Raw genomic sequence first — 25,367 nt, 5'->3', positions numbered from 1 at the left:
GAACAACATATAAAGTGTATCTGTCATGTATGTATGTATGTATGTATGTATGTATGTATGTATGTATGTATGTATGTATGCATGTATGTATGTACATATGTGTATATTTGACCTAATACTGCAAATGAACAACCAGTTGGGCCTATAATTAAACAGGCAGAGAAAAGTGGACTATACTGCTTATGGAAGGTTACTGAGTTCATTTAATGGGCCCAAACTTCTCCTTGAAACAGAGGCCCATCTTCTTAATATCAATATTCTATTGGCATTGTTGTATAGGTTGTGAATCAGGAAACACTGTAGTCTCTGAAGAATCAAAATTGAAAATTGAGTATCACTCAGAGGGAATTTGGGCTCTGTAAAACCAGTGCACCCACTGAAGGAAGAGCAATGTTCCTGTAAAGAAAACTCTCCTGTCTGCAGAGAAGGAAACCAGTGACGGAGGAAGAAGGGGAGAGAGAGAGGGAGAGAGAGGGAGAAATAAAAATAGTCCATTTACAAGGTCAAACATGCTTCTCAACGGACTATTATTCTGTTACCATGGAGACAATCCATCTTTCTGCCCAATCATGAATTGACCCATTAAGACACCATGGCAACCCAACCTGCAAGAGTTTAGAACCACAGATCTAAAGTGTCCAAACCATCAAAGCAATGACACAAACTTGAATAATAAGTTCAACTCCAGAAGCAATTTACTTAAACATCTATTAGGGGCAGAGCATCATGCTGGGCACTGGGGCAAGAATGAAGTATAAATGAACAGTCCCTCTCTTCCTGGAATTTAAGCTGTGATTGGTAGATAAAATAAAAGCAAAAATAACTATATGAGAATGAACAAAGGGCTTGGGGAATTTTTCTTGGAAGATGTGGCAAATGATTCCAAAAGATGGCTAGGTATCCAAGACAGAAAAGAGGGGTGTGATGTTTCAGACGTAAGGAGCATCTTGTGGAAGGATACAGAAGTGGGAAAGTGCATAACAGATATGGGACCAGTAACTAGTACAGTTTGGCTGGGCTTGGCATAAGGAATATGTCTGCCAGCATTAGAACCCAGGTCTCTCAACTCCCAGCGCTCTTTCTACTACATTGTTCAACTTATCAATGGCCTGTGCTGCTGGCACAATTTGACCAGCTGCTCCAGAACTGTGGATATTTTGGGGCATCTAGGTGGTGCAGTGGATAGAGCACCAGCCTTGGATTCAGGGGGACCTGAGTTCAAATCCAGCCTCAGACACATAACACTTACTAGCTGTGTGACCCTGGGCAAGTCACTTAACCCCATTGTCTATCCTTAAAAAAAAACAAAACAGAATTGTGGATATTCTGTTTAGTTATCTAATCTCCACATGTCCCTATCAGTGGCCCTTTTAGTGACCTAATCTCCACATGTCCATATCAGTGGCCCCTTTAGTGGCTTTATCTCCACATTTCCACCTCAGTGGCTCCCGATGTTCTTTCACTTTGATTAAAAGCTAGTCAAACTCTAAGCAGGGACCATTAATAAGCTTGTGAAATTGAAATTTTAAAAATTCCTGAATTCCAGAATAGTTAGTTAAATTTTAATGGCTTGTTAGTCTTATCTCCCTCTTTCCCTAATCATAAACAGATGACCAGACCTTTCATTCTTCTCAGACACACTTTTAAGCAGCACCAACATTCAGGCACCAAAGTGATTTCCCTAAAGCCCACATTTGACCATGTCACCTCTCCCTACTCAATACCTCCACTGGCTCCTTAGCACCTCCAGGACCAAATACAAACTTCTTTGGATGGCATCTAAAGTCTTTCACCTTATTTCCAGACACATATTCTTCAGTCGAGTGATACTGGGCTCCTTGCTGTTCCATGAATAAGATAGTTTATCTCTCAGCTCTGGGCATTTTCTCGGGCTGTCCCTCCTCAACTCTGGCTATTAACTTCCCTGGACTCCTTCAAGTACCAGCTAAAATCCTACCTTGCACAGGAAGCCTTTCCCAATCCCTCTTAATCCTAGTACCTGCCCTCTGTTGATCATTTCCTACTCGTCCTATACATGGCTTATCTGTACATATTTGTCTCCATCATTAGACCATGAGCTCTTTGGGGCAGACACTGTCTTTTGCCTTTCTTTGTATCCCATCTGCTCATCACAGTGCCCTGGCACAGAACTGGCTTGTCAACAACTGACTGACAACTTCTTATTTAGGGCTATTAGAGATATTAAGTAACTAAACAGAACCAAGTTTAATAAAACATCCACTAAGTGGCCACATAACCAGCCTATTTCCTAGACACTTCTCTACTAGACAACACATAATCTGCTCCAAATTCAGGAGTTCTGAAAAGTTCCCTGAGTTTGTCTGGTTCTTCATGGACCATTCTTTACATGACCCAACAAAGGAGTCTAAATACAACACAGTTCCCATTCCAAGTTCAACTCACACTTCCAGTAGAGTCAGTCTTTACATGAGCACTTGGAAACTTGGAATTCAGGATCTTTTCATGTAGAAAACAGAACTCAGAATCTAGTGCAAACTGGAATTCATGCAGACTAGGTGCTTTGCTGGTCTTGGCCTGTCCTGTCCCTAGCCTAGTTTATTGACTGCTGCTCACTACAATCACTCATTTATGGATCAGGCAAGGGATGGTCAGGTAACAAAGAGAAACTCTTTCACCATTTTGCCTTTCCTTCTCCTTCCTCAGTTTCTCACTTTAAGATCAGTACTTCCCATTTCTGGTGGCGGAGGAAGCATGTCATATCCCCCATCAAGAAACCATCAAGGAAAGGTATCTTTATTTCTCTGTCCTATCTTCCTGGATTTTTTTTTGAAAGTTACAGCCTCCACTTCTGTTCCTAGATTTTTGTATATTTGTGTGTCCATTCCTTCTAATAAATCCTGATCATCTTCTTTCTCCCTATGTGTCTTCTATACCTGACAGTGGTGTATGTGTTTTACTATTATGTTAATTTTTAGAACTCAATTCTTAATGCCAAGTAGTTATTTGATGGACCTAGTTCTCATTTTGATGAACAATCATTTTGTATACTTGTTTTTGAACTAAAACTTCTCTAATATGATCAATACATATTTTAATTCCATGTGCTTTATAAGTTTTCATTTTCATTTTCAAAGAAAGACCTGTAAAACTGGGTACAATCTGCCAGATTCACTGTTGCCAAAACAATAGAGCTCAAGTTCATGAGACTCACAGAAATTTTGTAAAAGAACCATATGTCCATATGAAGAGTCTTGCTAACAGCATGCTGCCTTTACATATCACCAAAAAGAAAACTAAAAATGCAATCAGTAAAAAAAGAAAATTGACCTAACCAAAAGGTAGCATCCTTGTGAGGTCCAGTCCCCCCAAATCTGCTAATCTTCTAACCTTTACTACAGAGGAAAGGGGGTCAGGCACCAGACAGTTCCTAGCAGACTGTAAGCACCTTTAGAAAGGTGCCTGTAACTTTTTTATCTTTGCAACTGCAATAGCTTGTGCTTAATAAAGGCTTATTAAATTGAAATGAATATCCCTCTTTCAATCCAGCGTAGACAGTGAGAGATGTGTAAGGATTGTGTCCTTTCTGTCTAGAGAACAAATATCACAAAAAAGTCCATTCTGGTGATTGGTTGTCTCCCACACCTCCTCATAGGACTGGTTCAGAACCTCTATTCATGTGTAGGCACTGTATGTGCTCATCAGAATACCATTCTGATGTACTATTGGTAGGAGGAAGAGACTTTTTAAAAAATTTGTATCTTCAGTATCTATCAGGACTGTACATAACAGATGCTTACTATATGTTTAATTGAAGGAAAATGATGCATTCTAATAGATTAGTTGCCAGAAACTTCATAACAAGAACAAGGAGTAATATGGGAACATATAAATGCCTAGGAAAAATGGAAAAAAAAATGAGGGTTACCATCACTTAATGTCACATGTGACCTAGGGCTCCCTGCCCCGGGAGATTCTAGATTTACACAGAGAGTATCTGATGCCTGAGGCCTGACCCAAAAGGGCAATGTTTTTTTCTTTGATTCATACTCCCATCCCAAAGTGAAACTCTTGGGAAATTTCTACATAGGAGTTAAATGGGGGGAGTGTTATTGTCTGGGTGAGGCAAAGACTAAATACTGCCTCTTTCTGGATCCCCATCTTTGTGAGGGAAGCACACTCTTCCCCAGTACCTACAGTTTCCTATGACATTGGAAAATGCTCAAGGCTTCACCTTGAGCTCTAGCTCTAGCTTTTCCAAGCTTCATCGAATCTGCTAAACTCATTTATCTAGGGGATTCCAGGTCCACATGTTTCTCACTGCTCTTGCCAAGCTGATGAGCAGACCCATGGGCTAGGCTGATAAACAGATGTCAAAATATCCTCATGGGCCAATGGGTTGGTAGACAGGCAGGATACAGATCAGCAAACAAAGCCATTTGTTGGTCAAGTGCTCATGGCCATCTCCCCACATTGGGCAATAGAGGGACAGAGGGGCAACAAAAATAACTTGGTGGACTTTCATTTCATTGAGTCACCTCCACCGCGTGGGTTTAGTCACCATAATAAGACAAAAACAAGGGTGGAGGTCCTCTAGTTAACTTCCTAGGATTAAGCTAGTGAATTTATAATCTGCAGTTCACAGCTCTAGGGGCTAATATACAGAACTTATAATCACTACCCCATATCAAATCAAACTGATCATATCAAATCAAATCATATCAAACTGATTAGTGTTGATTGGAATAAAATAGGGGTCCAATTAAATAACTATCACAGTGAGCAGAATCAGGACAACAATTTATATGGTAACAAGAATGGTATAAAGAAAAGCAACTTTGAAAGACTTGAGAATTCTGATCAGTGAAATGACTAGTCATCATTCCAGAAGACTAAGCATGTTACAGAGCTGCTGAAAGAGGGATGGTAGAACCAAGATGCAGAATGAATATATATATATATATATATATATATATGTATGTATAATTTTTTTTTGGAGAAGGCCCATGTGGACATTTGTTTTGACTATGCATATTTGTTACAAGGTGAATTGATAATTTATGAAATTATGAAATTGGGGCAGGCACACTTGATTCTTTGGGTACTCACTAGGAAAGACTATGATTGGCAGTGAGAAATGGGGCAATCACACTTTAGTTAAAGACAGAGGGTATGGGGGCAAAAAAATTCCCATAGAGGTGGAGACTAGAGGCAAAAAGTGATGCAGAGGCAGATGGTGGCCTGGGGGCAAGGAATAGGATGGTGAAGAGACGTAGCAGTGGGGAAGAGGATGGAAGGTTGGGGAAGGAGGCAGAGAACATTATTCACAAAACCATGGATTAGAGTTGGGAGCACTCAGCAGTGTAGCCTCAATAGATATGGGTAGAAGATTCGGGGGACAAGAGCTTCAGGCTTTATTTTTATAGGGTTTTGAGGGGAAACAGACCAACTCCTATCTGTGTCACCTTGGGGTTAGTTCATTAACATATCCAAATTATCTCAAAGTTATTGGTAAAACTTCAAAGTCGTCATCTCAAAATTATCAGCATCTTCTTGATGGAGCTTCGGAGATCTGGATTTCGTTTGGAATTTACACAGCATAGAACCTGAATCTTGACAAGCAGTGACAAGCATCACATATTATCAGGATGTAAATCTGGTTAATACATGATACAATTTATAAATTGTGCTCCTTTGATCTTTAGGATGGTTTGTGCATGATTCCAGGTCCCCCTTGCATCTTACATCCTGCTATTGACCATTTATACTGGCTACCTACAAATTTACTTCAGCTAGGTTAACACAATGGATAGAGGGCTGGGCTGAGAGTCAGGAAGCCTCATCTTCCTGAGTTCAAATCTGACCTCAGATACTTACTAGCTCTGTGCCCCTGGGCAAGTCACTTAACCCTGTTCCCCTCAGTTTCCTCATCTGTAAAATGAGATGGAGAAGAAAATAGCAAACCATGCCAGTATCTTTAGCAAGAAAATCCCAAATGGGGTCACTAAGAGTAGGACACAACTGAACAACAACAAAATAAACTTACTATGCTGACTAGAGGTGGGGGAAGTGGTCGGGAGACCAGAATAAGATGCAGTCTTAACATACATGGGTTTTGTTTTTCTTTTTATTACAGTTTATTGGGCAAGAAGAAGAAGAAGGAAGAATAGGATTAGGATAGCAAAAAGAAAAAGAAAAAAGGTTCATTGTAGTATCTTTTTCCCTTTTTTTGGTGAGGCAGTTGGGGTTAAGTGACTTGCCAAGGGTCACACAGCTAGTAAGTGTCAAGTGTCTGAGGCCAGATCTGAACTCAGGTTCTCCTGACTTCAGGTCTGGAGCCTTATTCACTGCTCCATTTAGCCACCCCTTTAGTACCTTTTCAAAAATGAACAGAAAGAAGACCAGAAAGAATTATAGACAAATATGACAGCTTTGAAAGTAACATCATGAATTTATTATATACTTAGAAAAAATGCTATACATAATAGAGATACTGTTTCATATACAATCCTCTCTTCCTGTTCTTCTATGTATATGGACATGACTATTTTATTTGGCATTTAAGTTTAGAATTTTTTTTTTATTCCATACCATTCAATTCCCTCCTTGTGCCAACGCCACTCCCAACCTCCCAGCACATTACCAAATTGCTGTCCCTTTCTGGTGCCTAGAAAAGCAGGAACCTGCAGAGGAGAAAACCCTAACTATTTCCGAATAAGGGTTATACATGTATCTTTAATGGAAGTTAAAATTTATATATTAAAAATATTTTAATCTTTTATTTTGTTTGAGGAAAAAGCATTACTATTCTAACAAGTTTGGTGATAAAAGGGAAAGTAAGTAGAGATCATCTGAAAGGAAGGCAAGATAAAGGAAAGGTTTTTAGGATACGAGAGATCTGAGCATGTTTGTGGTGTAGGGTAAGAAGCCAGTAAAGGGAGGGATTGATGATGCACAGAAAAGAGACTGCTGGGAAAAGATACTACTGATTGACAGAACAAGGTCATGAGATAGAGGAGAGGGGATAGAATCCAGGGTACTGGTGGAGAAGATAAGTTTCATTTTGTTTTCACAAGGAGAAGGGTTATCTTTTCCTCTGAAGCAGAAAATAGGAGGAGAAGATGGGTAAAGACATTGAGAGGTTGAAGGGAGTGAAAGAATGAGGTTGAAGGAATTGGGATTTGATGTTCTTAATCTTTTCAATTAAGTAAGAGACAAAGACCACTGCTGAAAGTGAGGAGAGTCTGAGTGGAGTTAGGGTCTTAAGACAAGAAGAAAAGATTTGGGATAGCAATTGTGGAGAATGTGTTAAGGAGTCAAAAGGTAGTAAATCAAAGGGCTGGCACCCAGCTGATGTTAGAATACATGAATTTCTAGCAGACACAGTCATCCAACAATGGTGGACAGCTTGGGAGGAGGAGTTAGGGGAGAACTTAGGGTATTTCACATGACCATAAACCCTTGCTTCATTACCTTGGCAATAACACAAGGTTGGAACAAGATATGTTTTTTGCCCCAAAAGAGCCTTTTCCTCATTAAGTCTCCATGGTTAGCCAGTTTTCCTGTATTCTCATTAGCTCCTTTTGTCACGTGGCATAGAAATCCTTATGATAATGTCACAACCTGAAACTTGAGAAGCCATTTCTCACAAAGTCAGCTTTTCTAAGGGGATTATATCAGTTGTGCAAATCTGAGGTGTGCTCTCATGGTTCCTTATGGCCTTTTCTTTTCCTCTGCCTGTGTCTACAAAATGAAACACAAAAAAACAAGCTGACCACAGATAATTACTAATCATTTTTGAGCTTCCTGTCAATGTACCTGCCCCAGCCACTGCCTGATTCTACAGCATTACCCCATCCCTGCCTCTACCCTTTATCACCCCTCATATTCTGCTGCCTTTTAATTCAGTCAGCTTGGCTTGATCTGGAGCATGCCTGATAGATTTATTTCCCCTGAGTATAACCAAGTGAAAAGATCCTTGCCGACTTCTGTCTCTGGAAAAGAAATAAAGCACACCCATGTGACCTAGGCTGGTCTGCACGTAAAATGAGCCATCACTTTCTATGCATAAAAATGAGTGAAGCCACTATAATGCAATAAGTACTTCACAGCCAAGTGAATGATAAGGTAGCTGCAGCTCTAAAAGCACAGGATGAGTACACTATCTAAATAAAGACATTAAACAGCATCAAAATTCAAGCAAAATATGATGGTAGTGCTGGTACTACCTTTCTGAAGTTCATGCATACAGTCTTCCTTTAGTTTTGCAAATGTGTGATCCATTACCCAGAACCTCAAATCCTGGGATCACACATAATGGGTGCAAAACATCACTAACTCTTTGGTTTCTGTTTATTCCTTCCAAAGTTTAGTTTCTAGATTTCCACAGGTGTGGGTAAAAGGATCTCAATTTCCCATACAAATATTCAAGTTAATAAATGGACTTATCAGGTACAAGACAGCCTTTTTATTTCATTCCACAGATGCAGAAAACATGAAAGATTCACAAGAGCCCATAAAAATTTCAGAAAACACATCAAGGGCTCAATAATCTGTAAACGATTGATAAAATTCTCCTTTCTTGTTAGTAGGTCCCACTTTTCCATGGGGTACTCAACTCAGAAGGGAAATGAACTTGGGGCTGCCAGAAAGGCAAAACCTTAAAGTTACTGAGTCCTTTCTTATATCCCATAAAGATGCCATATAAATATTCAGCTTACTATGAGAGCTTAGATTCTCAGAGAAGAGAAACTAACTGGTGGCTGACAGGCAAACCACCCTCCTATTGAATACACACTATCTTTAAATCACTGTAATACCAGAGCACAAAGTACAAATTCCTTGCTTCTCATTATTGTAGCTTTAGTCCCTTTCCACTGCTTCTCCCACCACTGGAGATACATATGCAATCCTCTTCTCCTGCCAAGAGTTTCAGTACTTGGAAACTTCTTCTCTTGATAAAAGCCTGAATCTCACAAATATGGAAGATGGGGTTACTCACAAGGCAAATTCTAAGGCTAGTACTGCCTAGGAAAATCCCCTTCTCTGGACTAACTACAGAATTCTGAAATTTGGGACTACTAGAGACACCATCCTACCCCCTCTGTACTCTTGGGATCTTTCAGAAAGAAAGAGAGAATGAGGGGAGAGGAAGGATAAATGCCTGAGGCAAAAAGAATGCCCTTCCTTACAGAATCCATCCTCTCAAGCGTCCAGAACCATTAATTCAATTTGGGAGGAGCACCCAACAATAAAACATCCTCCAGAGAGTGGCTCTCAACCAGTTAATTTATCTTGGCCTAAATTTCAGACACTGATAATTCTTCAGATAGCTTATGATCTCAACAAGGTGCTCATGGGCTTGTCCACACCATCCTCAGGGAGATGCTTTCAAAATCCCTAAGACTGGCCTGCAGGATAATGCAGTCAGACTCAAAACTGGCTGGATGGCCAGTCTATCTAATTGTATTATCCTCTAGGCCAGTGGATCCCAAAGTGGAAGGCTCACACTCTGGAGGGTATGCAAGACAATATATTGGAGCACAAAAAGAAACAGAGAAGTAGACAGTGACACTCTCACTTGTTTGCTAATATTTCGCATATTGAAACATATTACATGGGGCAGCTAGGTGGTGCAGTGGATAGAGTACCAGCCTTGGAGTCAGGAGTACCTGAGTTCAAATCTAACCTCAGAAACATAACTCACTAGCTGTGTGACTCTGGGCAAGTCACTTAACCCCAGTTGCCTCCCCAAAAGAAAAAAGAAAAGAAAAGAAAACAGAAAAGAAACATATTACAGTTAAAGTGTGCCTGATTCTGGTTAAGTGGACCAACAGAGTATATTATCCAATATTAACTAAATTAACTCTCACAAAATAAATAAATAGCTTAAAATGACTCCTACAAAGAAATTGGAGATTGAGAATAATAATAATTTGAATACAAGCAAATAAGGAAATGACAAAACTCATACTTTTTATTCATCTAGTATGAGTTCTTTGTCAACTATGGCATAAGCAAAACAGTGACAATCTAATTAGATCTGACAAGAAGTTGGCCAAAAAACATTCAGTGATATTTCTTTGGAAGAAGCAAATCCTGGCACGAGGATAAGCCAAAGTATAGTTGTCCCACTACTATCCTTTACTAACCAGAATGCCCAAAGGCATGATAACTACGTATATTTAATGGGACTAAATCTGAAAAAAAAAATGCCATGGCTAACATTTTCTTCTTATTTAATCTCCTAATCAACCCAATTTCACAACTATGGCTATTCACAAACAAAGGTTAGAAATAATCATAAAAATGGGCAAATTTGACTTTGTAAAATTGAAAACCAATGTGATTAGAATAAGAAGAGAAGTCTTCTATTCAAGATATGTAGGAGATAACAAATATGTAAGACTGATTGAAGTCTGGGTCGGGTGAAATAAAAGGAAGAGAAGAATGAGATCAGATCACCTCAAACATGGATTAAATGAGACAATATGTGTAAAGCACTTTGCAAATTATAAAGTGCTATGTAAATGCTAGCTTTTATTATTATTATTATTACTAATGGTGATCATTTTTCCTTTCCTTCTCCACATTTTTATTCATAAAGAAGAAAAACAGGGCAAAAGGAGGAAAAATTATGAAGTTATGATGCAGAGAGCAATAAATAACAATCATAATCATGAATGTAAATGGTATGAACTCAATCATAAAACAGAAAAGAGTAGCAGAATGGATTAGAAAGCAGGATCAAACAATCTGAATTTACAAGAAACACTTGAAATATTAAGAAACACACAAAATTAAAATAAGAGATTGAAGTAGAATTTATTATAGCTTAGATGAAACAACAAAGCAGACAAGTGGCAATCATGATCTCAGGCAAGAATAAAAATAGTTAAAAGAGAAAAACAAAAGAATTACATCGTTAAAGGCATCATAGATAATGAAGTATCAATAATTAGTATTTGTTCACCAAGTAGCATGTTATCTAAGTACTTAAAAGAAAGCCAATTTCAACTACAGAAAGAAATAGACAGCAAAACTATGATACTTGATGATCTTAGTGTGCCCCTTTTGTTAGACTTATTAGGGAAATCTAATGAAAACAGATAAACAAGTAAGTAGATAAGGAGCTAAACAGAATTTTAGAAAGTTGGATATGATAGATATCTATCGATTGCTGAATGGGAATCAAAAAGAGTAAATATACCTTTCAATTTTTCCTGTTATTTTTACAAAAATTGACTATGCTGTAGGGCAGAAGTTAGCAAACTTTGGCCTACAAGCCAAATCCAGCCCATCACCTGCTTTTGCACAGCGAACAGGCTAAGAAGTTTTTTAAAAAATATATATATATATTTACATATAACAGAACTTTATTTTAAAATGTATAATTAGCTCATAAGCCATACAAAAATAGCATGTGGGCTGGATTTGGCCCTTGGGTTATGATTTGCCAACTCCTATTCTAGGTCATAAAAACTCTAAAACAAAGCAGAAAGTAGAAATATAAAATGCACCATTTATTGACCATGATGCAATAAAACTGTAATAAACAAAAGGAATTTGAAGAAAGGATCTAAACATAAATGAAGATTAAAATATAATGCTAAATTATGTGTGAATGAAAGAACAAATTAAAGACACAATAGATCATCTTATCAATAAAATCATAATAATAAGAGAACATACTTTTGGCATGTAGCCAAAACAGTGATTAGAGGAAAATTTATATCACTAAACACTTTCATCCAAAAACAAAACAAAACAAAACAAAACAATGAATTCTGCATGCAACTCAAAAACTTAAAAAAGCAACACTCCTCCCCAAAAAATACCCAGTTAGGCTACACATACAGAAATTCTGAAAATCAAAGATGATATAAACAAAATTGAAAACAAAAAACATGGAATTGATGAATAAAATAAGAAAATGTTTTTAAACTAATAAAATAAAGGGTCCCTTAACAAATTTGATTTTAAAAAGCAGAGGGAAGAAATCCAAATTACCAAAATCAAAAATGAAAATATAAAATTCACAAATATAAAAGGAAATTAAAATAATTACTTGAAATTTCTCTGCCTAATTATATGCCAACAAAACTGATAAATGAAATTTGTGAATATTTGCAAAATTATCAAATATCCAGATTAACAGAATGAGAAAAAGAGAACTTAAATATTTCAGTCTCAAAAATGAAATTAATAACCTATAAATGAACTCCCAAAGAAAAATCCCTAGGACCAGTTGGATTTACAAGTGAATTCTATCAAACATTGAAAGATTAACTATAATATTACATAAATCATTTGCAGAGAAAAAAGAAAAGAGAAAATAGGGATCCTACCAAACTCCTTCTGCAAATCAAATATGATCTTAACACCCAAACCAGGAAGAAAACAAACAGAGAAAGAAAACTATAGACCAATATCTAAAATGAATATAGATAGAAAAATATTGAGTAAAATATTGGGAAGGAGCTACAGTAACAAGTCAAAAAGGTAATACACTATGATCAGACCTGATTTATGACAGGCTGAAGGGTTGGTTCAATATGAAGAAGCCATATTAATATGGTTCAATATTAATAAACCATATTAATAACAAAAACAATAAAAAACCACATGGTTATATCAGTAGATTGCAGAAAAGACTATTAATAAAATATAACATGTTAAAAACACTAAAAAAAAGCCATAAAAATAAATTAATCTTTCCTTAATATGATAAATGATATCTATCCAAAACTAAAAGTCAGCCTTATCTATAAGGTAGGGTGGGGGGGGCGGGGTATAGCATGTTAGAGACTTTTCCATTAAAATCAAGGGTAAAGCAAGGATATACATTGTTACCACTTTTATTTGATGTAATGTTAGAATGCTAGCCATTATGATAAAACAAGATAAAGAAATTACCACTTTGGACAGATGATAGGATGGTTTACTTAAAGAACCCTAGAGATTTAAAAAATACATAAGACCAAGAGCCATTCTCTAATATATAAATGGTCAAAAGATATGAACAAGAAGTTCTTGGGGGCAACTAGGTGGCACGGTAGATAGAGCACTGGCCCTGGATTCAGAAGGACCTAAATTCAAATTCACCTTCAGACACATAATATTAATTGTGTGACCCTGGGCAAGTCACTTAACCCTATTGCCTAGCTCAAAAAAAAAAGTTCTCCAAATAGGAAAACCAAACTACACACAGCTACATGGAAGAATACCCTAAATATCTAATAATTTGATGAAGACAAATTAAAATAATTCTGATGTTTTATAGTATATTCAACAAATTGGCAAAGATAACAAAATCTGGAAATAATCAATGTTAAAACAGATGTCCTTTGCTAGTGGAGATGCAAAATCAATCCAAACTTTCTGGAAAACAATTTGAAATTAGGCAAAAAAAATTTTAACTGTTCATATCCTTTGATCCCACTATCTTACTACTAGATATAGTTATACTGTATCAATGGCATAAAAGAAAGATCTCATATATATAAGAAAATATTAATAGAAGTATTCTTTGTGGTAACCAAATTAAAAAAAACAAACAAACCTGGAAACCTAGGAAGTATTCATCAATTGGATAATAGCTGAGCAAATTGTGATATGTAGATATAACAAAATGTTTCCAAATATTTTCATTATAACAAGTGTTTTCAAGAAATGGCAAATATGAGGGATTCAGAGAAACACAAGACTTATAAAGAACCAGTGTAGAGTGAAGAAAGTACAGCAAAGAGAACACTATACAGACCTTAATAATATAAACAAAAACAACACAAAGATGCTTCTGAACTCATAAATTTGAATCTCAAGTCTTGGTCCCAGAGAAAAAAAGACAGAAACATACCTCCTCTCTGCTTGTATAGAGGTGGAAGAATATGGGCATGGGATGATGTAAATATTGTTATCCATGATTGCTTTATCAGCAGACTTTTTCTCATCACCTCTTTTTTCCTCTCGACTAAGAGATGCCTCTCCGCTCTTGACTCACCAGGCATTAACTGGGTTCAGTCCTGGGAGATTCTGCTCCTTAAAGAGAAAAGATTTTGCATTCTTTGGCTCTTTATATATCACATGTTGTTATGAGGAAAATCACTTTAAGCTTATGTTTTGCCTTAAGTCTCAATCCTCTCCAAAATGGAAGTATAAAAGTATCTAAATCAAGTATAGGACAGCTATTAATTTCCTTCACACAAAAGAAATGCTGAATACAAGCAACTTACAAGCCTGCATTGACAAAAAATGTAAAACCCAAAGCAGCAGATTAATAACTATGTTTTACTCTCCCAGGAGGGTGGGACTTAAACATCAAAGTATGAACTTTTTTTGGAACTACTGCAATATTTTACCTTCACCTCAGCTCTGTACTGTCTAAAGAATTCCTTCCAGGTCCTTTGTCTTCCAACAAAGTCAGGCCATGGGTTGACCTTATCCTCTTTCCAATGGCCATATTTTCTAAGAGGAAGGGAAGGAAATAACATTTAACAAGAACCTACAATGTGCCTAGCACTGTGCTAAGAACTTTAAAAATATTATATCACTTGATCCTCACAACAACCCTGGGAAGTAGATTCTATTATTATCCCTATCTTATAGATGAGGAAACTGAGGCAGACAGAAGTTAAGTGATTTGCCCAGGATCACATAGCTAGTAAGCTTCTGAGACTGGATTTGAATTCAGGTCTTTCTGACTCTGGGCACAATGCTCTATCCACTTCACCACTTAGCTGCCTCTGTAGGCACTTAATAAATGTTTTTTGTTGCTGCTGCTGGTGCTGTTGTTATCATTGTTGTTGGAGGGCAAACTCTGATAAGACTTAAGAAGATGCAAAGTCTTCAAACACAAGGTACATAACAGATTGTGTGAGTGCCATCTGAGGACACACCCACCTAAATTCAGAAAAGCTCATCCTCTAAGTTGGCCACAAAGTGATGAATAGTTAGACCGTGGCTACTCTTGCAGACCATCCATAGCATTGTAGAAGGCTATCTAAACCTATGAAATTACAAGTGCTTGAAAACTAAAGTTAAAATAATCTTCTTCTCATTGTTATTAGTACTATGTGTCCAGAGCTGGACCATCAGAAAGGCAGCCAATCTACAACCTTTTAGTACATTTTGTACCCCATTATAATTAACCCATTCACCATGTAAATGGTTCGAACCAGTTAAACATGAGACCAGTTAACATGAGAATCAGGGAGTGAATGGGAAATAGAAAACAATCTCTCCCAATTATAACTCAGCTAGCCTGGCGAATCTGATGCAAGGAGGGGCCTAGGGAACAGGACATGAAAGGAGATGCTGTGGTCAGGTGGTCCCACGGCAACAGCAAGGAGCCGCTAGCGCTCAGCAATATAGGCACCTTGATGCGAGCCCCTCCCCCCTCTGCTGGTTATATAGTGTCATGGCAGCCCTCTCTACACCTAGCCAAGCCAAGGAAAGACTCAAATTTGCAACAAACAGCAAGGAGGCCAAGAATTCATTCATTCATTCATTCATTCAATAAACATTTGTTAAATATCTTTTGTGTGCACATCACTGTGACGGGTACTGGAAGAATTTAGGTAAGTCATAGTCTCTACCTTCATGGAACTAACAGTCTAGTAAAGAGATAAGACACATGCTTAGCTTTGATACATAACATTACATAAGTACATTAGATAGTACATTTTGTCACAAAGCAAAGTTAGATAATAGGTCCCTGGGGACCACTGGGTGGGGATGGGGTCATGTTATTGGGGCTCCCAAACCTAACTAAATGCTTAGACTAGTTCTTTTACCAATCTAATATAGACTAGAGCAAATCATTGCTTGACTGAGGATACTATGGTAATCAGGGGGTTCTTAACCTCAAGTCCATAGATCCCCAAGGGATCTGTGGATAGATTCCAGAAGATCCTTGAACTTGAATGGGAAAGAATATACTTTTATCTCAATACATTTGGTTTCCTTAGTAATCCTATATATTCAATTTTATGCATTTTAAAACATTATTCTGAGAAGGAGTCCATAAAACAAAAAAGCTTAAGAGTCCTTATTCTAGGAGAAACCTCTTGCCCCTGCCAGGCTGACTGACCTGGAGTTTCTAGAATAATAATAGCAATAATTCTGAGCACTTTCGGGTTCCCAAGAAGGTAGTATTGTATTATTATCCACATTTTACAAATTAAGCCATTAAGACTCAAAGGGAACCATAGTTTTGGAACTGGAAAGGGACTCTGAAGTCATCTAGTCCAACCTCATCATTTTATAGGTGAGTGCCAGAGAGGTAACTGACTTAGCCAGTATCACTTGGGAGCAGAGTCAGGATCAAACTCCAGTCCTCCAGCTCCAAACTGAGCACCACATGAGATTAAGTGGCTTGCCCAGAGTCACATAGCTAAAAATTGGGAGAGGTGGGTCTTAAAACACAAATCATTTAATTCCAGATCTAGTAGGGTTTGTTTTGTTTTTCTAGTGCAGACCAGTAGCCTCTCTAGAGGAGGCTGCATTTCAGAATGGGTATAACAAAATACCCAGGAATTTTTCCTATCTTCTTGGGCACCCCAAGCAGCAAAATTCCAGCAAGGCATCTCTGTCCAGTGACTGAGGGAAATCCAACTATTTCAATTAATTGTTTCATCAACTTAAGGACACAAACAAGCACAATAGAAGGAATACTGGCTCTGGAATCAGGGAACAACTTTGAGCAAGTCACAACCTTCTTGAGTCTCAGTTTTCTCATCTATAAAAGGAAGAGATTGGACTAGGGAGTCACTAGTTCCTAAGCTCTGGTTCCTAAGTATTTAATGAATGGTTCGTGTAAATCAAGTGCTATCATATGTCCTGAGGCCAATGAAAGATGCCAACAATGCCATGGGTCACACTGTATCTTTGCTCAAGGCTGTTTCTCTGACTTGCCCTTCCTCCATGTAAGATACAGCCAAAGCCTTTCCTTTCTCATCATGATGCTTTCTTCGACTATTCCAACCTAGACTGATCTCCCTTCCCTGAATTCCTTCTGGCCTCAGAGTCATGGTCACACAGGGTAGTATTCAACTGTTTTATAATTGCTCCATGCTTTACATGCCCAGCAAGATTGTAAGATTCATGAGAGTAGGGAGGAGCCTGTATCTCCCTCATCCCCAATCACACTTTGGGGAGTAGGGTCCATAGATGCTTAAATAACATTTGGTAGATTAAGTACAATCTAATTTTTACCAATGAAAAATTTCAATTTCATTCAATTTAACAAGTGTCTTTAGAGTGCCTATGTGCCAGGCATCAGCACCAGAGACACAAAGACAAAAACAAAAACCAAACAATAGTCCTGGCCCTCAAGGATCTTGTATTCTAACTGGGAAGAAACTACACAGATGACTGAAAAAGTGTACAAAATAATTGGGTGAGATGCTAACAATGGGTGAATCAGGAAAGGCCTGTTCTAAGTGCAGCACCACAACTGAGCTGTGGCTTGAAGGAAATTAGATTACAAAAAGTGGAGAGATAAGGACAGAGAGCATTCCAGAAATGGAGGCCCAGCTTGTACAAATGCATGAAGGCAGGAGATGAAATATCATGTCAGAATTTACAGGCCTAACTCAGGGATTATTTTGATGACAGTGGAGCCTGTTATGGGGGCCAGAACGTGTAATATATGCATACTGTTCTGGGAGTTTGGGACCTGTTTTCCTACTGAGGCTGAAGAGAATTCTCCCAGAAAAATATCTCTCTAAATTTCCCTTCAAAAAAATAAGGGTAAAAGCTTCATTACTGGTCTTCCTACTTAAAAATTATCCTCTTTCTTCAGCTGAGGTTCTTGCTGAATAGGCATAAAGGGGCCTCATGAGAATGGAAAAGACATCTTGTTGCAGGAGAAAACAGTGAGCCCAGACCTCTGTTTTCTCTTCTGTAAAATGGGGATACTGAAAACAACCGGCATTTATATATTAAATTGGGGGATTTAGTGGACTACAAGATCAATATGAGTTAGCAGTGTGATGTAGCAACCAAAAAAGCTAATGGGATGTTGGGCTGCATGAAGTGGGTCATAGGTTCCACAGTGAGGGAAGTGTTAGTCTTACTGTATTCTTCCCTCATCAGACCTCGTCTAGAGGGCTGTGCTCAGTTCTTCTTAGGCACCACAGTTTAAGAAGGACTTTGATAAGCTAAAGACCGTTGAGAAAAGGACAACAGGGATGGTGAAAGGCCTTGGCACCATGTCATATAAGGATTGGTTGAAGGAACTGGGGATGTTTAGCCTAGAGAAGAAATGGGAGGAGGAGAGAGAAAAGATATGGGTGGAGGAGGGAATGATAGCTGTCTTCAAGTATTTGAAGGGAAATAAGGCAGAATTGGGGTTAACCTTTTTCTGCTTGATCTCAGAGGGCAGAACCAGGAGCAGTGGGTGAAGCTATAAAGAGGTAAATTTACGCTTGAAGTCAAAGAAAACTTCCAACAATTAGAGCTGCCCAAAAATGAAACATGCTGCCATGTTAGATAATGTGTTCCTTGAAGGACTTCAGGTAGATAGTGGACAACCATTTGTCAGGTATGTTATAGTGGAAATTCTTTTTATGTATAGGTTGAACTAAATGACCCCTAAAGTACCTTCCAACTCTCAAATTCTGGGATTTCTGCAGCATAGAAAACTCCCTACACATCAGTTGAAACCCTGTGTCAGATTTATGAGAGGACATTGAATAGAGTACCACAGGATAGGCAGACACAGATGAGTCTTGATGGTGGTGCGCTGGAGCCAGCTTAAACCAGTTCAGAAGAGCCAATTACTACATTTTCAGGGTGAATGTTTAAACCTCAGAAATGGCAAATGCAAAAAAAAAATTAGTACACATGATTTATGTCTGGTTGGTTGTCTAAAGTTAAGAAAGTGATAGAGAAAATATTCATAATTCTGACTAAACTAAAAGTACATTTTTGTTAAACATCTTGATCTGTGTTGCGTGAAGGGACTCTAGCATCAATGAGATCCTTTGGTGTCTGGGAGGGAACTCCCTCCACCAATAGATGGCTTGCATCTAGGAAGACACTATAGAATTAGGACTTAATAGTATCAGGGAATTTCTTCCTTGTTGACATTCAGCTCTTACCAGTGTGACCTCCAGACCTCCCAAACTCATAAGCCTTGACACATCTATCTTAGGACAAACACTTATCTGCTTAAGATCATAAACAAACAAACAAAAATGAAATAGTTCAAGCTCAGGTTGGGCTTGACTAGGTAGGACATGTGCTTTATATGCCTTACTCAAAGCACAAGCCCTTTAACCCTGATTCACATATGGCTAGAAGTAGTCCCAAAAGTTACCACGTGGCTGACTAGATCCAGAAATGGTAATTCAGCATACTTCATGGGAAAGCTGCTACCACGTAAGGAAGTTAGTCTGTAAAGGGGTACAAACACAAGCTAATGTCATTACAATACTTTTCTAAATTCATATCCTACACCATTTTCCTTAGCCCTGAGACTAGAAAGTTTCTGGAACACATTCATGACAAAGCTAATTAGTACAGCTAATGAGCTCTCTCTTAGTCCTGGGGCCATAGTTCTATTTACTAGTAGGCACCTACCTCCTCAAGGCTGCATTCTGAAAAAAGCAAGAGACTGTCGACAGAGGGAAGGGGAAAGGCAATAAGTATTTACATAGTGCCTGCTATGTGCCAGGAACTGTGCTATTTTATTTCAAATATTATTTCATTTGATTGAGAAAGGAGGAAGAGTGAAGTTAGCCCAGGACTCTTGTGTTCAGTGTAAACTACAATTAACACAGCAGGAAGAATTGTATTTTGGACTTCATTTTTGTTTTCGTTTTGTTTTTTTGGTTGGGCAATGGGGGTTAAGTGACTTGCCCAGGGTCACACAGCCAGTAAGTGTTATTTGTCTGAGGCTGTATTTGAACTCAGGTCCTCCTGAATCCAGGGCCAATGCTCTATCCACTGCTCCACCTAGCTGCCCCCTTGGGCTTCATTTTCAAAGCTAAATACAGATATAGGTCTTTTCCAAAGGCAGAATTGTTCTAATGGCCTTGTTGCGGAGGGAGAACTAGGTGAAGACAAAAAGAGAATGTCAATGAGAAAAGGTAGTGGGTAAAATTAGAAAAAATAGCTTCCAAACTCAGTCATTCAGTTTGTGGGTGGTTAGGTGGTTGGTTTTTGAGGGGGAGTTTTATGAATTTTGCTTTTATGCCACACTAATTTCCCAGCTCCCACCCCTTTATTGAACCCTCTCTTGTAACCAAGAAAAACAATTAAGTCAAACCAGAAGACACAGCACATGTGACATTCCCCCTCCATCTTTCCCTACTCCTTTACTAAGATGGAAGGGTCTCATCCTCTATCCTCAGGTAACCTAAATTAGTCATGAAAACTAAATCCATTTTAGTATTGTTTTCATTTACATTATTATAGTTGTAGCCATGGTTTCCTGGACTCCCAGTGCATAAAGCACTGCCATGGAAATGAAAGACTAAAGCAGATGGTACCCCCGAGTTGACTGTTGATGGTGTCTTTTAAACTTGACTCTCCAGGACTATACTTTTAGAGAATTATGGGAGAAGAAAATCAGAAGAAAACTTGTTTTCCATCTCATGTCACATGAGCAGGCAGGGTCAAGTCCTGCAAATGATATCAGTATGCTTCCTGCCCTGAGCCCTCCTTCTAAGACTTTAGTGGGCTGCTGTTACTAGACAGAGCAATTGGAGATGTGAAATGCTGAGAGAACACTGAGAGAGAAGAGTGATGTCTGGTGAGACACCGGAAATCATGAAAAGGAGGAAACAGTTCGTTGGACAGGAAGAAGTTAGCTGCTTATACAGCCACTTCTGACTTTAACTCCCCCTTCCCATTTTGGAAAGGGGGGGTGGGAACAGAATTCAGATGAGCTGAGCAGCTAAAGGGTAATGGCTTCTTCACCTAGAATGGATGCAGGAAGACAGGGAGATGACCTGGCTCCCTGCTTACCAAGTCTCACCAGTCTTCACTCTTGGTTCATTGTGCTGTCTTCCTGATATCTCACAGCTCCCATTGTTCTGTCCAGTAACGGCAGCTCACCAAAGACTCAGTGGGAAGGAGGGGTCAGAGGAGCAAGCACTCGGAGATCTGCTGGCCTTGACCCAAGCCATTTGCATGGCACAACAGGGAGAACAAATTCTGTCTCTTGGTAAACCAAGTACAAAATATGTCACCGACTAACTGATGAACTCTGGGGTAGTTTCTGTTTGAATCCATCGTCAGCAAAGCAGTATTATGCAGGGAACCAGGGTGCCCAGATCTATATTATTTCATGGACCAGAAATTTTGAAACTCCTAACAAGATCAGCCCAGTATCCTTCAAATCTGTAATTTTATAGCACAAATCAAAAGAAACAGAAAAGTAATTATCCCTACACACCAGGTAATCATTCCACAGTAACACTGACAATAAAAGCATTTATTGTCACCTGTTTTCTAATAGGGCTCCCCATCCCCACCCTTAATTGCTTACCTGTTCTAATCCACTATTTTTAAGGCCACCAGAAAAATGTACCTTAGTAATCCTATCATCACTCCTCTGCTCCCAAATCTTCTGTCGCTTCCTATCACAGCTAAGTAAAGTTCAAATTTCTTTGCTCGCATGCAAGACTTTCTACACAGTCCAGCACCACAGTCCCTTTCCCACCTTATATGACTAACACATTCACTCTTCTTTAGACAAACTAAAAGTTCCAACCCTGAATATGCTCTATACTATTCTTTACATCTGAAATGGTCTTCTTTCCCCTTCACCTGTTGAATATCTACTCATACTTTAAAGTCCAAATCAAAATGTAACCTCCTCCATGAAATCTTCTCTGTTCCCCCACACTACCCCTTGTTGGCAGTAACCTTCCAAATCAGAATTCACTTTGTTTTACAATTCTCTAGCCTCTGTCTAGGATGTGCTGGGTGAACCAAAGCAAACCTTAATGTGCCGGCAGTCCTATCACTCTAATGGATTGTCCAGGATGTAGGCTGCCCAGGATGTAGTCTGCCATGGCCAGGGGCAACTTCCTACTTTCTTCTTCTGTTTCTTAATTACTTCCCACTCACTTTCCTCTGCAGCTTCCAAAAGACTTTGATGCTGGAAGAAGGATACCCGGCTAGTTAGTGAGTTGGTCACCAGGCTCTACAAGATCCTCTTCCATATTTCTCCCAACTTTTTCTGCTCAATGGAACCCAGTTCCTGTAAAGGTCAAGCAGGCTGTCTATCCTCCTCTTTCCTTCTCCCAAGAGCCCCCTCCAGAGCCTGTCGACTCTTTCCTGGAGACTTCAAAAAATTAAAGTCAAGTGAAGGAAAAATTAGTTAGACTTTTTCTTTTCCCTTTCATTCCTCTGTCCACTTTGTTTTCTCTGAGTCCACTGATGATACATGAACGTGGAACTCTGATTAGTACGAGCAAGGAAGACAAAAAACAAGTATAAATTTTAAAAGGCTGTACCTCTGATCACCAGTCCTTAAACTCTATTCCCAGACCTTCATGTCAAAATGTAAGGCTAGGGAAACAAGTTCCAATTGAGATGCTTTTTTTAGCCAAAAAGACAAGACTGAAAAGGTTATTCTGCAGATTGGTTAACACGACATAAAAGGAAAATGACAAATAGTGAAGAAGATGTGGAAAAATAGGGACACTAAAGCATTGTTGGTGTAGTCGGAAACTAGTCCAACCATTTTGTTGGAGAATGGTTTAGAACTCTAACCAAAGGGCTATGAAACTGTGCATACCCTTTAACCGAGCAAAGCACTACTAGTTCTGTATCCCAAAGAGATCAAAGCAAATGGAAAGGATCCATATGTACAAAAAGCAATTATAGCAGCCTTTTCTGTGGTGGCAAAGAATTGGAAACTGAGGGGATGCCCATCAATTGGGGAATGGCTAAACAAATTATGATATACCGTTGTGCTGGGATACTATTGTGCTATAAGAAAGGATGAGGGAGGTGGTTTCAGAAAAACCTGGGAAGACTTAGATGAACTGCTGTAAAGTGAAGTCAGCAGAACTAGGAGTATGTACTGTACAGTAATAGCAATATTATAACAATAATATTTAGCTACTCTGATCAACACAATTCCAAAGACTCATGATGAAAAATGCCATCCAGAGAGAGAAACAATGGATTCTGAATGCAGACTGAAATTTTTTTCACTTTATTTTTCTTGGTTTTTTTTTTAAATATGCCTAATATAGAAATGTTTGTATGACTTCATATATACACTGGGTATCATATTTCTTGCCTTCTCAGTGAGTAGGGGAGGAGAAAGAATGTGAAACTGAAATTTGATTATATAGACAGGTTAACAAATAAAAAGGATTATTCTAAAAGAAGCCCTTCATAAAATTTGTATTTTTTGAGTAAAGTTTCATTGTGAATTTTAAAAATCTGTTTAGTTAAGGTTTAGTTTCTTTAATTTGATGAATAAAAATAATGTCCTTTATGATTAAGCACAAGAAACATGTCTACTTTTTAAAAATGAAATTGCTTTGGTACACACCCTAGTAAAAAGTGTTTTGCACATTTGTTAATTTATGCATTAAAATTATCTTTTTGTGTCTTATCCTCCTACCAAACTGTAAGAGCCATGAGAACAAGGACTATCTCTTATTTCAACATTGTATCATCATCAATGCTTTAGCACAGTACTGTGCACACAGGCAGTTATTAAATGTTTTATAAATTAATAAAATTATAAATCATAATTGTTGTTCAGTCATGTCCATCTCTTTGTGATTCCATTTGGGGTTTTCTTGGCAGAGATATTAGAGTGGTTTACTATTTCCTTCTCCACCTCATTTTACAGATGAGGAAACTGAGGCAAAGAGAGTGGAGTGATTTGCCAAGGATCATACAGCTAGCAAGTGTCTGAGGAAGGATTTGAACTCAGGTCTTCCTGACTCCAGGCCCTTCACTCTATCTACTATCCCACCTAGCTGCCCCAAAGGGATCCCTAAATGAAAGCAGCTGTTGCTGTTATCCCCTAGAGATAGCCTAGCTAGGTTCAGAACCCAGAAGATCAAGTCAAATCTTACATTTGACACTTATCTGTTCAGACCCAGGCAAGTCACAACATCCATGGACCTCAGGTAACTTCCTTAGATTAATCCACTAAGTTATAGATCAGAATACTGCTGGTGGAAATTCCCATCAGAAACCAAATCACAGGCCTTAAATATGTATCCCTTAGTATAGCAATTCACCAGCAGCAGATAGCCTGGGAAAGCATTGTAGGCAGATGTTGGATAATAGGAAGGAAACTGCCTGAGATAAAAAAAAATCATCAGAAATAATCCCCAAAAGGAATAATCCACCCAGATAATTAAGAGAAGAAACCAACTTGATTAAGGAATAGAGGCAAGAAGGGAGTTTCTCATTTCTCCCCTCCCCCACTACTCTTTCCTGCTCATAAAACGATTCTCTGGTGTTTCCCAAAAGAAATAGGTATGGGAGGCAAATATCAACCCTGCTCAGACATTATGGGGCCATCTCATGTCTGTCAGGCTCCCTGCCAGTTTTTCCCAGAAGGCTTTGCTGAATTTGGTATAGTTAAAGGGTGGGGGGGGGATATATATTGTGTACTCTGACAGGACCTGTGAGTTGGATTGAATTCTGATCTTTTTGAAGTGATGAGATTATTTAATCTATTTTGTATTTCCTTCTTTTCTCCTTGGTAATAGAGGGGAGGAAGTGAGGTAACCAAATAAATAAAGTTGTACCCAATTGAGTGAAAGATAAACTAGAATTGGAAAAAAAGAACCAGAGAACCCAGGTGGTTGAATCCAAAAATCAGGTATAAGAGTATTCTGAGAAAGAAGCCAGCATTCTCTCTCTCTCTAAGGTCGTCAAGTATGTGCTTCCTAGCTCGACCCTGGGGAATTTTAATTAAGAATCATGATTAAATAAGAAAATTGAGTTGTCATTCAGTCTGGGACTAGTTAGAATTATTTTACACAGACTTCTAATAACCTTACCCTGCCATATCACTTGTGAATTTGTATTTTCTCTTTACACTTGTGAATAACCCCTTAAAATGCACTCTTGTGGTCTGAAGCATGTAGAGGAAGAAAGAAGGGAATGAGTGCTGGGACTGAGCCCCCTGGTTTACTCGAGGTGACAGAGGAAACAATTGGAGATGTACAGTAAAGAGCAAATGAGATGCCGGAGTGGCAGATCTCAACCTTCATCCCTGAGAGAGCCAAGTAAGTGCTGGTGTCACAAATTGGGATTCCGTTCAGGTAGGTATTCAAAGAAACCAATGCCAATCGGAGGTGCCAAAAGTCCAAGGTTAGGTCCTCAATCTTCCCAGCATACTTCTTGTCTTTCTCCAGCCTCCCACCACCTCAGCCTCAGAGAATAAGATTTCC

Source organism: Phascolarctos cinereus, unplaced genomic scaffold, assembly GCF_003287225.1.
Source record: "Phascolarctos cinereus isolate Bilbo 61053 unplaced genomic scaffold, phaCin_HiC Scaffold_3;HRSCAF=262, whole genome shotgun sequence".
Classification (NCBI taxonomy): Eukaryota; Metazoa; Chordata; class Mammalia; order Diprotodontia; family Phascolarctidae; genus Phascolarctos; species Phascolarctos cinereus.
This window is presented reverse-complemented; position numbering follows the sequence as displayed.